This window comes from Tamandua tetradactyla, chromosome 20, assembly GCF_023851605.1.
Source record: "Tamandua tetradactyla isolate mTamTet1 chromosome 20, mTamTet1.pri, whole genome shotgun sequence".
Classification (NCBI taxonomy): Eukaryota; Metazoa; Chordata; class Mammalia; order Pilosa; family Myrmecophagidae; genus Tamandua; species Tamandua tetradactyla.
Genome location: NC_135346.1, coordinates 14,271,736 through 14,285,813, shown reverse-complemented (window position 1 = coordinate 14,285,813; position 14,078 = coordinate 14,271,736). Strand labels below are relative to the sequence as shown.

At 50.2% G+C, this 14,078-nt stretch overlaps 1 long non-coding RNA gene across 1 annotated transcript in view; it reads right to left on the bottom strand.

Moving 5' to 3' along the window:
• Positions 1–14,078, bottom strand: part of LOC143664979 (uncharacterized) — a 420,148-nt gene that overhangs the window by 318,319 nt on the left and 87,751 nt on the right. Inside the window, exon 5 of the long non-coding RNA XR_013166694.1 lies at positions 9,084–9,142. This is a non-coding gene — a long non-coding RNA (uncharacterized LOC143664979). The remainder of the gene's footprint in view (positions 1–9,083; positions 9,143–14,078) is intronic.

Here is a 14,078-nt window from a genome sequence, read left to right as displayed (position 1 = left end):
CCACCCCAAATCCGGTTATTTTTAGTCTGTTTGTTTATCCCATTTCAAGCTAACTCTGTGTCACCACTTGCTATCATAACAGAGAGCACCTGGACGTGTCTTGGAAAAGCAACAAATATGCTACAGAGGGTGCCGGGGATTGCCAGGAACACAAACTGTGTTTCCCGCCTGATGCCCCAGTTGTGACAAAACAGATTCCTTTCTTCCCTTCACACGAAAAGCCTAATCCAGATAAGCCGGCCAACAATGGCTCCTGGCCTCCCAACACCTTCCTTCACCCTCTTTGTCCCTAACCCTGGTGATGGGACTTACCCCCTGGTGACATCTGCTGGCACAGGCCTGAAGGCAGGTCCTGGCCAAACACCAGGTCCCAAGACACTCTTAATGTTGAAGCCACCAACTTCGGCCAAGGGCGATTTCCCTTCCCTCCCTTCCCTCCACGTGCTGGCCTCGGGCCAACCTGTCTACCGATAGCCAGAGCAGAGGTACCTGGACAGTCTTGGGAATCAGGTGAGTCTGCACCATGGTCACCTAGCCGAACAGGCTGGGGAGGGTACAAGAATAGCCCTCCTGACCCCGTCCTACCACCCCATCCCCTGAGAGGCCATAGGTCACAGCAGCAGGGCTGGCCTTCTGCTAATGTGGCTGGGTGCCTGGGCTATCTGGTAGTCCCCAGAGGGATGAGGAACCCGGGTGCTTGAGGCGGACCCAGAATGTCTCCCACACATGCCCACGCCCTGATCTGACTTCCATCCTCACATCTTGATCTGACTTCCACCCTCACATCACTGGTTCCCATGCACCAAGCACTTCCCCCACCCCAGACCCCGTGCTTGGCCCCTTATGTGAGCCATACAGTGGCCCTCATTCTCGTCTCAGGTTAGCCAACTGTCACCATCACATATCTGAGAAGCAGCAGAACCCAGATCTTTCTGCCTCCAAAGCTGCCACCTGTGGTCTCTGTCTGACTTTGTCTATGGTTGAAGAAAAGGAGGAATAACAAAGAACCCCATGGGAATGCCTTTCTGCTCTGGTATGATGAGGATTCAGGTCTCCAGGTCCATTTCTTGGCTAGTACCATGTGTGCTAGCCCTGTGTGCGGCAGAAGCAGCAGCCCCTGCTCTCAAGGGCCCAGGCTGGTTGGCAGACTTCTGCCTGGCACATGGGACAGAGCCCGAGAGAACATCAGACAAAATGGGCCCATCCTCTCTGTTCCCCCTGACCCAGGTGCTTGGCACCAGGGGCCGGATCCTCTAAAAGCCTGCAGAATGCTCTCCTCATTTCTAGTCCATCCTCACATGCAGCCAGGGGACTCTCTCTGATTATGTCTCTCTCCTCCTCAAAAACCTTCAGTGGTTCACATCATCCCCTCATCCATTCACTCCACAGTTACTGAGAGCCCACATGTGCTGGGCACTGTGCTGAGAGCTAGAGGTCAACGGCAGGCAAGACAAAGCTTAGGTCCCGGCTGGCGAGGCGACCCTTGCTCTCCACAAGGTCAGGGTAGACCTTCGGCACTGAAGGGCACCGGCTCTGCAGTCAGACCTCACAAACTCAAGTCCCATCCCTGCCACTCAATGCATTTGCTGGCCATGGTACTATAGTACCACCACTGCTAGTCCCCATGGTACTATAGTACCACCACAGACTGAGTCCTGGGCAAGAAGAGCAAATCAGTTTTCCTGGAGAACAGCTACTTGGTTCCGAGGCTAGGGGAGACGATCGAACAAAGATAACAGAGGACAAAAGGTGCAGAATATGTCTGGGGAAGGTAAGTCAGCAGATCTGGAAGGAGATCAAGTATGGAGACCAGAGCAGGAGGCAGGGGCCAATCGCAGAAGGTCTTAAACAGCTGGCAGTGTCTGGACTTTGTTCTTCTTCTATGGAGGCTTCTAGGCAGGAGGTGCAATGCCCAGAATTGCCATGAAAGGGCAAGGAGTTAGCTAAGGGAACTTGGTGATCAAGATGGGTGAAACGAGTAGGGGAGGGTGGGGAGGAGACTGAGGCAAGATGTGCTGAGGGGGATGAGCTTGCACCGAGCAGAGGTTGGAGGCGATTGAGGTGGAGTATTGAGAACAGACAGACCTGAAGGACCGATGACTCATAGGGCAGGAGGGAAACCAAAGCATGGCAACAGCACACATCTGACTGGCCCCTGGGAGCGCCCACCCACCCTGTAGACAGCTCAGCAGAGAAAGCCCTAGGCTGTAAGGATGCCCAAGCTCAGAGCTGGACAGCTCAGCCAAGAGTGGGGTGTCCCAGAAGCAGCTGCCCTCACTCTAAGTCCCAAGGACAGCAAGTATCTATCTTCTACCAGCAAGGAGCCACCCCTCAGGCCTGGCAGGGAGAAAGCTGCCTTCCATCCTTCCCCGAGTCTGAAGGGTGGCTCCATTTCTCCACTCACCATGGGAGACTGAAATCACAGCATGTTTCCCCCAGCACTCCAGGCAGGCAGCCTTGAATGGGACCCCAGCCCGGTCGCATGGTCTCCTTGGACCGTTCTTGCCTGGCCCACATAGCTGAGCAGGCAGGCAGTGGTTGCACTGACGCTGTCCTCTGTAGGGGACAGACCTGCCTGAAAAGGGAAGGCCGTGCCCACCACCCACTGCACAGCCCTCTCTTTAAGTCCACCCTGGGAACCTAGCATGGCTTTGGAACATGTGGAGAGGAGCGCAACCTCACACAGCCAAATCAACGTAAAACAAAACCAGGAGACACCATTTTTCACTGGTTAGATTGGCAAAGATCAGCAAGTTTGATAATGCTCTGCATAGGTGAGGACAGAGATATGCAACCACTCAGACCTGGTTGATGAGAGATTAAATTAGTACATCCTCCTTGCAGGGCAATATGGTAGAATCAAATTTACAGATGGGTATGTTCTTTGACTAGCATTTCCACTTCTAGGAATTTTTCCTGCAGGGTCATATGTTTAACCAAGACACCACAATTACATTGCTTACTACGGCAAGAGGGAGAAAGCAACCACAAAGCCCCATTCATGGTTCACCTAGTGGAACAATATACAGCTATTAACAAGCACGAGGCGGTTCTGTACAAGCTGGTATGGAATGAGTGCCAAGATCTGCCAAAGGTTTTTTGAAAGGAAAAAAGCAATGAGACATGTACTGTATGCTGCTATTCAAGTAAAAGAAAAACGTTGGGTATGATGTTGAATACATTCACTGCACTGGTCCCTGAGTGCCCAAACGGACATGTCTCTGTAAGGGCACGGAGGAGGCACTGGTCATGGTAGTTGCTCTGGGAAAGGAAACTGGGTGGCTGAGAACAGAGTGAAGGGAGGCGGTTGTTACTGTCTGTTCTTTTGTACCATGCACCAGAAGGCAGTTTCACCATGTGTCTGAATTACCTTAGGGAGAGCCACAACGAACCTCTTGTGGGACAGCATTTCTCATGCCTGCACCCATCTTGTTGGATTCTTCCCGCCCCTACCCGCAGGAGATTCCCAATTACTGCCACCATCTTCTATTTTCCCCAAATCCTCAGTGTCTGGCACTGTGCTTGGCACACGGGAGGTTGGAAAGGGGCGGGGTGAGGAGGTGCAGGCCCATCCAGGCCTAGGTCCTCTGTACCTCCTTGGGAAGCCTGCAAAGGGCAGGGCTTGCTCTCCCATCCTCCGTGAGCTTTGGCTTTTGGCCTCCGACTCTATTGCTCTGCATTAAGGAGCCAGATCAGCCCCAAAAGCACAGCTGTGAAGGCTGGTGCCCCTCAATACTCTAGAAAGACACCCCAGGGCAGGACAGGCATCTATGTGGTACCCATGGCGAGCTGCTTGTGGTCCCAGGACAGGCCTCTGTCAACTAACTTCTGTACATAATTCTACCCAAGAAGAGGAGACAGACATGGAAGATAGCAGCTTCCCCACTTGTTGTCCCCAAAACCTGCTGAAAAGGATGGGAAGGTAGAAGACAGTGTGCCCTGGCCACTGAGAGAGAGCTCAGGGTCTGAGCCACCCCCCCTAGGCTTAGGTGTACCCCTCCCTGGATTAGGCTCCCTCCTTCTGCAGGGGTTTCTGTGAGAATCCACCAGGACCGGCAACAGGGCTCATCTTCCTTGGGTGGAAATGGGGCCCTGTACCTCAGCAGCACCCCCAGGCTGCCCCCCCCCCCCCGCCATGGTCTCTGCTCCCTCAGCTTAGCTGGCTCTACCTGGTTCTGCCTAGGCCCCTCCCACCGCAGTCACTGGTCACGTGACACCACAGTTTGTCCACCCCATGTTTTCATGCAAGTCACCGTGACCTGGCAGGGGACCCAGAGGTTGACCCTTCTATCCCCACTGGGCACCCAACTAAACAAGCAGGCTTTTCTGACCCACTCCACCATCTGCTGGCTCAATCACTTGAGGATGGTTTCACTTCATTTCTGGCGCCTCAATCTCCTCACCTATAAGATAGGCTCCAACTCTCTCTCGGAGTTGTGGCGAGGATTGAAAGGGATCGTGAACCCAACTCCCTTAGCCAGAGGTAAGAGCTCAGTAACCAGCAATTGCCATCAGAATCATCACTATCAGAGGACCCAGGAAATCTATCCCATCTACCTTCCAGGGCCTTCTTCCCAGCATAGAGTCTGGGCAGGGAGTAGGGAGGGAGGTCTGAGAAGTGGACACTCCCGCCTGGCCTTGGCACTCTGCAAAGACTAGTAGCTGTGCCCTGGTCCGCACCTTTGTTTACTCTTGTCTCCTCCTCTCGCCTGCACGGGCCTTCCCATCTCCAGCCCCTGCTCCTGGAGCAGCAGCAAATCCTTGTCAGCAAACAGCACATTAATTGCTTCTTGGCCAGGTTTCAAATGATATCACAGAACTGGGCTGCTCAATTTGAGCAAATGGAAAGGAGGAAGGAGGGGCGCCCAGCAACTCACGCAAGAGCCCGGGAGGGTGGGTAGCTCCAGTTACTAATTAATTGACTGCTCAGATGGAACAAATCTGAAACCCCAACAGGTCAGGCAAGCAAGCCCTGGGCTCCCCGCCAGTCCCTTTCATCAGAGGAGAACAGAGAGCTGCTCCCCACCACCTTCTTGAGGGAAGCCCTGGAGTCCTACTGCCCATGACCCAGAGGCATTCACAGGCTGCGTGCAAGTGACAGAAGCCCAATCAGGGGCCTTGGGCCCTTCACTCATTCGCTCGACCAACCAGCATGTGCTGAGCTCCCAGGATATACCACTAGACTGTACGCTCCATGAGGTGCATGCCGCTCCATGAGGTGCATGCCGCTCCATGCAGCATTCAGTGCTGCATCCCAGTCCTAGCACACTGCCAAGCATTAAAAAAAATAATAAAAAAGGTTACATGGAACAAATGAATGAGATAATGAATACCAAGATGGTGCTAGGTTCCTTGAAAACAATGATGAACAAAACTAACACAATCCCGGCTTACACCCTGGTACAGGATTGCTGTTAACCAAATCACTCAATAAGTAAAAGCAATAAGTGCCATGAAGGAGAGGCCCACAAAGCCAAGATGGTGATAATAGTGGAACATATCCCCAACTGGGAGGTCAAGGACACAGAAGCAAAGAATGAAGAGGAGCTGGCCATCCCCCAGTGTGCTAACCTGAGGTGCCCCCAACCTGCGTACTGGTGCCCCCTCTCCCCCCCCCCCCAACAGCATCACAGAAGACCACCCACTTGGTGACCTCTAGATCCACTCTGGGCTAAATGGCGCAGGATGCAGCCTGGGGAGTGTGTGGATGAGCTTGCCTGGGAAGGACTTCCTGGAAAAACTGTGTCTCCAAGATACTACCTAGCAGTCCCTATGGGACCCCAAATGTTCCCTGGCACTTTTCCTCACAGCCAGGTCCTGGGGACATCCTGAGGGGGCACCCAGACCACCATTCTCCACCAAGACCTCTGGTCATCTCACTGCTTTGGTGTCATGACACAGGGCCCACCCATCTTCTCTGCACTCCTGGATACATGTTTCCAAAAGAACCTATTTGGAGGGAAAATAGGCCTGGGTTTGAGTTTCAGCTCTGCTCCTTCCTGGCTGTGAGGCCTGGGATAAATTCCTTAGCCACCTAAGATCAATGACCTTGTCTGCAACAAGGGAATAAAACTGTCAGGTGAGGGGCAGCCACCAAGTCACATATAGGAACATATTAAAGACACACATAAACCCCTGAGGCTGACTGCTGATGAGTTCTTCTCCCCTGGCTTCCTTTTCTAATTATTATTGAGCTGGGGCTGTGGAACCCTTGGGTTGCCCCAAGTTCTGCTTCTCTCTTTGGGTCTTTCCACCTGTGCCACCAGTTACTGCCTCTGGCATGTGTAACCAGCTCCCACCTGCCTGCTTCTCCCTGAACCAGGAATCAAGCCCCTGGGCCCTGGGCCCTTCCCCAGCTACAGCTTCTTAACATTTGCAAAGTGGGGAATTGCTTTTAAAATGTCAAAATCTGTATGATATTGATCAGTGACTGGAATTTCAACAGAAAAGGAGCTTAAGAGTGGCCATCTGGAATTTAAAAAAAAAAAGAAGTATAAAAGTATAGGGGGGATAAAGGGTAAAAATGGAGTAGATTGAAATACTAGTGGTCAATGGTGGGGGTAAAGGGTATGGGATATATGATCTTTTTTCTTTTTATTTCTTTTTACGGAGTGATGCAAATGTTCTAAAAATGATCATGGTGTTGAATATACAACTATATAATGATATTGTGAGCCACCGATTTTACACCATGTAAGGACTATATGTGGGTGAAGATTTCTCTATAAAAACATATTAAAAAATAGAAAGAAATACTATCCAAAGGAGCACCAGAAAGTCTGTGGGGGTGGGGGGGGGGAGGCAGCTAGTAGAGAGATCAGACCATTGAGGACAAGGGAAAAAAAAAAAAAAGGAAGGATTTACAGGGGTGAAAGTCTCCCTGACAACATGGGACGTGACTCCCAGGGATGAGCCTGGCTCTGGCACTGTGGGATCCACAATACCTTCCTGACCAAAAGGGGAGGAAAATTGTAATAAAATAAAGTATCAGTGGCTGTGAGAGTTCAAATAGAGTCGAGAAGCTACTATGGAGGCTAATCTTGCACAAGTTTCAGGTAGATCTTACTATTTACCGTGGTTTGCCAAACCCCAACCAAAACCATTCCTGTTACCCCTAAAGAACACCTAGGGCTCTATATGAGATTCTGCACAGGTTCCATGCACTACAATTATTTTCCAGAAAACGACAACCTCCAGATGGGTTCCTAGGCCAGATAAGTCCTGAAACCCGAGAGTCCAACCTCTCCAGAACATCAACTAGTTCCATTTCCCTGTCCCATATTATCAACAGCTCTTTCCAACATGAAAAAGTTAGAATGAGCATAGCCCAAATATGCCTAAAGATTGGGAGAAAGATCAAAGGAGAAGGAGAAATTATGACAGAGAAGACAGGATTTAACAAATGAGTATGACTGCTGAATCATTATATATTTCTTTTAGTCTCCAGAGTGTTGGAGAAGCTAGAAGGAAAAACCTAAAATTATAAAACTATAACCCATATCAAACTTTGAAGTCTGTTCTATGTCTAATCATTGTGGTGTGCTTGGAAATTTATTGTTTTCGCATATATATCATAATAAAAAAGAATGAAAAGAGTGGCTATCTGGTTAAAGGGGGGGATATCAACTTGTCTGGAGGCTACATTTGCATGGGAAACACTGTTTCTGCCTGGATGGTGTGTTCACTGGGGGTGTTTTCGGGAGGTTTTGATGGAGACTGGAGGCCACGCCTTGGCACTATTATGACAACAGCTACTGTTACTGATAATCACCACCACCACCTCTATGTACTGAGACCGGCACTGTGCCAAGAACTTTACATACATCATCTCATTTAATTCTCTTAATAACCAATAAGGTAGGTATTATCCCCATTCAACAGATTGTGAAACTGAGATTTAGAGAGGTTGAGTAACTTACCCAAGAGCTTACAGACAGCGTCTTAGACCCAGGTCAGTCAGTCGGCAAATCCACCAATGCCTTTAAATGTGCCTGTTACCCCTGCCCTTTCTCCCCAGCTGCCCCACTGTCCACTCTCCTTCCACTTGAGGCCAACTGCCCCGCCCTGCCCGACCACCCAGGTCGGTAGTCTGCAGCTGGAAGGCATCAAACTTCAAACTTCCCGCAAATGGATTTCTGAGCCGGATCTTTCTTTCCTGGTGGAAGGCTGAAAAGGCTGTTCCTCTTGGTTACTGCTATCTATGGCTTTTGGAAATATTAGGCGGGGGGGCTTAGATCAACTCAGGAGGCCAGTAGGTACTCACTCAAGTCTGAGCTTCTCCCCTACCTTGGGTACCTCCCGCAACTGGGGGCCAGATGGCTGCTCCAGGTCCCCGGCTAAGGAGAAAGTGCCTCGTCCTAACACACCTGACAATCCTCCTCCAGAGATGCCAACCCAGCCCCTGAGACTGGACCACACAACGGGCCCCACCTGCAAGGAATGTCTAAATCCTCGGGCAGCCAATTGGAGGGAACGGCAGCAAATCCCAGGATAAAAGCAGAAGCCATCCTGTTGACTATTCATTTGTGTTTCTCCCCCAAATCCATCCACAACACTGAGCTTAACAGCACTGTTAAGCTCATGTTTCCTATCCTGTTGCAAACAATTGTAAAAATGATTGGTATCTCCCCTCAGAGGAGAGCCCTTCTGCTTCATCCCCAGGCTAAATCTTTCTGGAAGGGCTGTATGTGTGAAAAGCACGCATTCCCAAGACATGAAGATAATAGCTACCCTTAGAGCCGATAATCACTCAGTTCAGAGCAGGAAACTGCAATGCTGGTCCACAGAGCTGCAGACTCTTTGAAACCAGAGGCTTTCTGCAGGCTCTGGGCTGGGTACCTGAGGGCAGGAAAGCTCACGGGGCATCTGGAGACTGCATTCTGTCACTTCAGCTCCTGTGACTAGTACTCTCCCCTCCTGTGTGGGTCTCTTCTGCCTCTGTCTATGGCTCTAAAATCTTCTCTTCTCAAAGTAGAAATGGTATCAGGGAATGGGGAAGGGAGTATAAGAAAGGGGGCTCAGGCCGCGGTCAGGACACTGGTTCTTCTGATCCTGGCTCTAGAACTTACTAACTGTGCTTTTACCTCTCTGGGCTTTGGTTCCTCTTCCAGGCATCCGTAAAGATGACCTCCAAGGCCCCCTCCTATAAGGGAGATATGCAGATTCAGAAATACTTAAGCCATAAAGCTGCAAAGCCCAGAACCAACAGTGGTCCCCAGCTAAGCCAGGGGTGATTCGGCAGCAGCTCTATACAAACACACAGGATCCAGGGCTCGTTCGGGTAACTTAAGAGGAAAACATCTTTTAGCCAAAAGACACTCAGAACTAATACACTGATAGACATTTTTATTAAAACATAAGTTCCTACCTATGTTGAACATACCCTATATACCTGTCCATATCCATCTCCCCTTCTTCCAGCAACAGCCTTAATTTTGTTGAAGGAGCCTTCCCTCCCTCACCCTCAGCCCACAAAGAGTGGAGTGTAAGTCCAATTTTGAAGACAATCAATACACTTTGCACTCCCTTGGCCAAGTCATTAGTTCAGAAGAGGGCACAAGTCCAAAGCCAGTCCAATCAGAGTGAGCTTCAAGACCTCTGCTGGGGAGGCTGAAACCAACAGTCTCCATCTATCTTCATGGACCGAGTAAGGTGGGATGTGGGGTAGAGCTGCCGTAGCCATCTTTTAACCACATGGCAACTGAGAATAGAACCAACTCTGCCTAAAGGAGCCAAGGAACGGGGAGAAAGAAACTCTTTTCTGGAGACATAATCTGGGGACTAGATCAAGCCACACCTGATAAGAGAATATTAAGGAAATGTCAAATATGATCCCTCACATTCCTAATCTTTTCTTTGAGGATCCTTTGCTTATGATGATCCACAATCACATCCAGCCAGTCCTCAGGATTAAAAATGGATTTATCCAGTCATCTATTACTGTTACTGTCTACTACTATCGACTCTGGGCTATGAGTAGGGGCAAGGCACAACCCCTGCCCTTAGGAGCTCTCAGGCTGTGGGGATATAACCCTATATACTGGCAGATTTACTGCAGCGCGATGATGGCAGTGACAGAGAAAGCTGACGGGTCTGTGGACACACCCAGCCTCTCAACCAGTCAAGTGGAGGATGGAGGAAAGCTTCCTAGGGAGGTCTCCAGGTAACCAGGCCCTCTTTGATTTATAGCCAACAACCCCTTCACTAACTAATCTCAGCACTTCTCAAGGTAACCCTGAGTCAGAGGCTGGGCAGGGATCACTGTCCCCACTTTACAGATGAAGATGTAGAGACCCACAAAGGTTCATACAGTGAAGTTAGGACTGTGAAAGGAAAAGCAATTAATCCAGCCAACCTCCCATCATGATCTCTTTCAGACCTGATGACTGCACAGGACCCCAGTGCTGGCATCCAGAGGAAAAGGACCAGCCATTCACTCCCAGAGGATGTCTGAAGTCCCCTGGGGAAGCTGCGATGAGAGTTAGAGGCAGGCCAAGCCAGGCTCCCGGAGTGAGCGGGCCACACACCTGCTCCAGGGAGGACCCCACGTGCTTGCTGCCACAACAGCTGCCCTCCAGACGTATCATATGGGCCCAAGCCAACCTTCCAGGTGAGGCCCCAGCATCAACGGGTTTCTGCCAGCAGTGGTAAAGCTTTCTGGAGTTACAACTACTTCATATAAAAATCTCAGCCAAGCTGAGATATTAACACGGTCTATGAAGATGGCAAAGGGTCTACGGCTTCCAACTAGAGATGAAGGGGCAAGTGCCAGACTCATCCCAACTCACAATCCTCACTCCAAGGGCAGCAAGATGGAGGATGAGGACAAAATGAAATGCTCTCTTATCTTAGTTTTCCCATAACAGGATGAACAAGAGAAAATAAAAAGTTATGAAAGAGATTAGGAGCATGGACTTTGGAGTCAGAAAATCTTGAGTTTGAGTCCATTTACCAAGCTGTGTGATAAGTCCCTTTAAAATATTAACTGGTAATAATAACAGTCCATTTCTGAAACTCAGTTTTCTCATCTGTCAAATGGAGAGAACACCTAACTCACAAGGCATGTACATAAGATAGTGCACACAGCATTTAGCAGAGGGAGGTACAAGGTAAGTGCTGAGGTAGCAGTGGTGGTAGTACTAGTTATATAAATAGCAAGACTATTTTTTGATTATTACTATTTACATCTAGAGCTGGCCACCCTCTGCCTCCTCCCTAGGGAAATCTATGCACAGCCACAGGATAAAACCAGGGACACTCATGGTCTTTTAAACCTCAGCCAATGTCACTCCTGTTGACTCTTAAGAATACCTAGGGCTCAGATTGAGACTCTAAAAAGGTTTCATGCACTAGGTTTGCCTTCCTGGAACATTTATTTCTAGAAGTTTCTTAAGTCAGATAAATCCGGAAATCCAGAGGGACCAGCCTTCCAAGATTATTAATTTATTAAATCCCCCTTATCCTTTAGTGTTGACACCCCTTCTCAACATGAAGAGGTCAGAAGGGGCATTGCCCTAAGATCCCTACAGATTGGGAGAAGGATCAAAGGAGAAGGAAAAGGTATAACAGAGAAAATAGGATTTAACAAACAAGTATGACTACTGAATCACTATGTTAATATTCCTTCTAACCTCCAACGTTTTAGAGCAGTTAGAAGGAAAAATCTGAGATGGTGGAAGGGTAACCCATGACAAATTCTAGGTTCTGTTCTATAACTACGGGTTGAAGTGTGCCTTGAAAATTGCTTTTTTCTTTCTTCATTTTGTATATATGTTATATTTTACAATTTAAAAAGTTAAAAACAAAAACAGGGGTATACTAATTGAAGACAAGAAAGTGAGCCTGGGGTCTAGAATGATATTCTCTCACAAAAGCAAAATATGAGGGCAAAAACTATCATTTCAAAAGAGATAATTCCGAGAGCCAGTGACGGGAAACTCATGGCCTTACCCCCTGTGGCCAATTGAAGACCAAAACCCATCAGAGGCCTTGAGGCCAGAGCTCAGAACCCTCACCATCTCTCTGGAAGGTGGTGACAGGCCACTCGAAAGGGGTCCCCCATCCCAACTAGAGCCTCATGCCCACCAGGCCAAGGATGCCCTCACCTGTCCCAGCCCCAAGTTCCCCCGACTTGGCAGCCCCACATTCCACCAGGCCACAGGCAGGGTGGGAAGGCCTGGCTGCCCTTCTAAAAGGAGGCCTGAAAAAGCCTGTCCTTTCTTCTTTCATTAGTCTTCAATGCAGACCTAGCTTGGCATGATGTCAACCTCCTAAAAGGCTCGTCCTGAAGGCTGTCACAGCTAGGGTGACTCCAGGGCCTGGGGGAGGGAGGGCTCAGGTCAGCCCAGTTCCCCAGGGGACCAAAGAACTTGGCTGTGAGGCACAGGACAGGGTGGCGGGGGCAGGCCCAGCAGAGATTCACCTTGATTTCCAGATCACGTGTCAGCAGGCATCAGCGGGGCAGGCTGGAGCATGCGTGACCCCGAGGGCCCAATGGGGTGCTCCAGTCAGCACCTGCCTTGCTCTGTCTTCTCAAGCTTTACCCGGAGTCCATAGTGGTAGAGTCCAGCCCAGTCTGAAACCCCAGTGCTTTCCTGCTCCTGGCCCTCCCTCAGAGGTCTCGGGCAGAGTCCCCCCTGCCTCACACCTCACTGGCAGGGCTCCCCACGCGAGGCCAGGCCCTACAGCTCATCCTGGTGAGGGTCTGTCCATCCTCTTGGCCACATTGGGCCCGCCCCACACTGCTGCCACTGTCCCGCAGCCCTGGGTGCACAGGATGGCTGCAGCCACACCAACAATGCCAACCTGCCACAGCAGGCTGCCGCGGAGCCCCCCCAACCACATGCCAGTCACCGTGCCCGTGGATCTCGTGTTTTTAACCCCACCATGCATAAATACACTGAGTCACCAGCAAGCTAAGCTATCTTCTGTAAGGATATATGGATAGCAGGTGGCAGGGCTGCAATAGGTCTAGGATTGTTTGTGAAGAATACGGGCTTTGGGGTGGCCCCCCAAAATAGCACACTGCCTTTGATATTATTTGTTCAATATTTTCCTTAAAATACTATTAGCAACCATAATAGTAATAATGAAGGTAGCACCAACAGAGTACCTATTACATGCCAGGGCCTTTCTGAGGGCTTCACGAGCATGAACTCATTCAATTCCCCCAGCAGCCCTAGGAGGCAGGACCTATTATGACACTTCGTTAGGCAGGAAGAGCTGACAAAAGCCCTCAAGTCTCACAGTCAGCAGCAGCACAGCGGGGATGTGATCAGGCAGCGTGGCCCCTGAGTCCTGATCCCATGACCACGCCCTGTTGCCACTCTGCTTTCAGGGTCTCACCCTAGATTCCAAGTTCCTGAGAAACCACAGGTCTAACATTTTGGCTAATAACTCTTATACATCAAACTCAACCGTAACTATTCAACTCAAAAACAAAGTTTCCCCAAGGGCCTGCCATGGTTGCTGTGAGTCGTGTCCAGCTGTCCCGGGAGGCCCCAGGCAGGCACCCATCACTCGGCATTGAAGGGACAAAAGCCCAAAGCTGAGGGCCAGGGACAGCCTCGGGGAGGAAGAGAAGATAGGGAGCTGGACCAGCAGCTCAGAAGGAAGGCAAGAAATCAAGTCAGTTAAACAGCACACCGAGGGTCAGCCAGACAGAGGCCAGGTCGCAGAAAGAGGGCGAAGGAGACAGAGGCCACAGGGTTACCCCTCAGCCCCCCCCCCCAGGTGGGAGGTCCCACCAACACAGCCCCTCTCTCCTGAGGCTCTCCCCTCCCTCTGGCTGTTTCCATGGCAACCAGTGATGATGTTCTTGGTAAACCAAAATCTGTTTTTCTTTCTCTCAAAGGTCACCTAAAATGGGACGCCCCTGCATGCCCTTTGTCCAGGTATTTTTGCAAGTCGTGAAGGTCAGTCTTCATATCGCCCAGGCAGGCCCTTCCGCCTCCATCGCTAGAGGCTGGGTGTCACAGGATGGCCCCGAGAGGCCCCCATCTGTGTCCCTAACCAACACCAACACAGCAGCATGGACAGGTCAATTTCACAGAAACAAGAAATCGGACACTTTGCCAAAC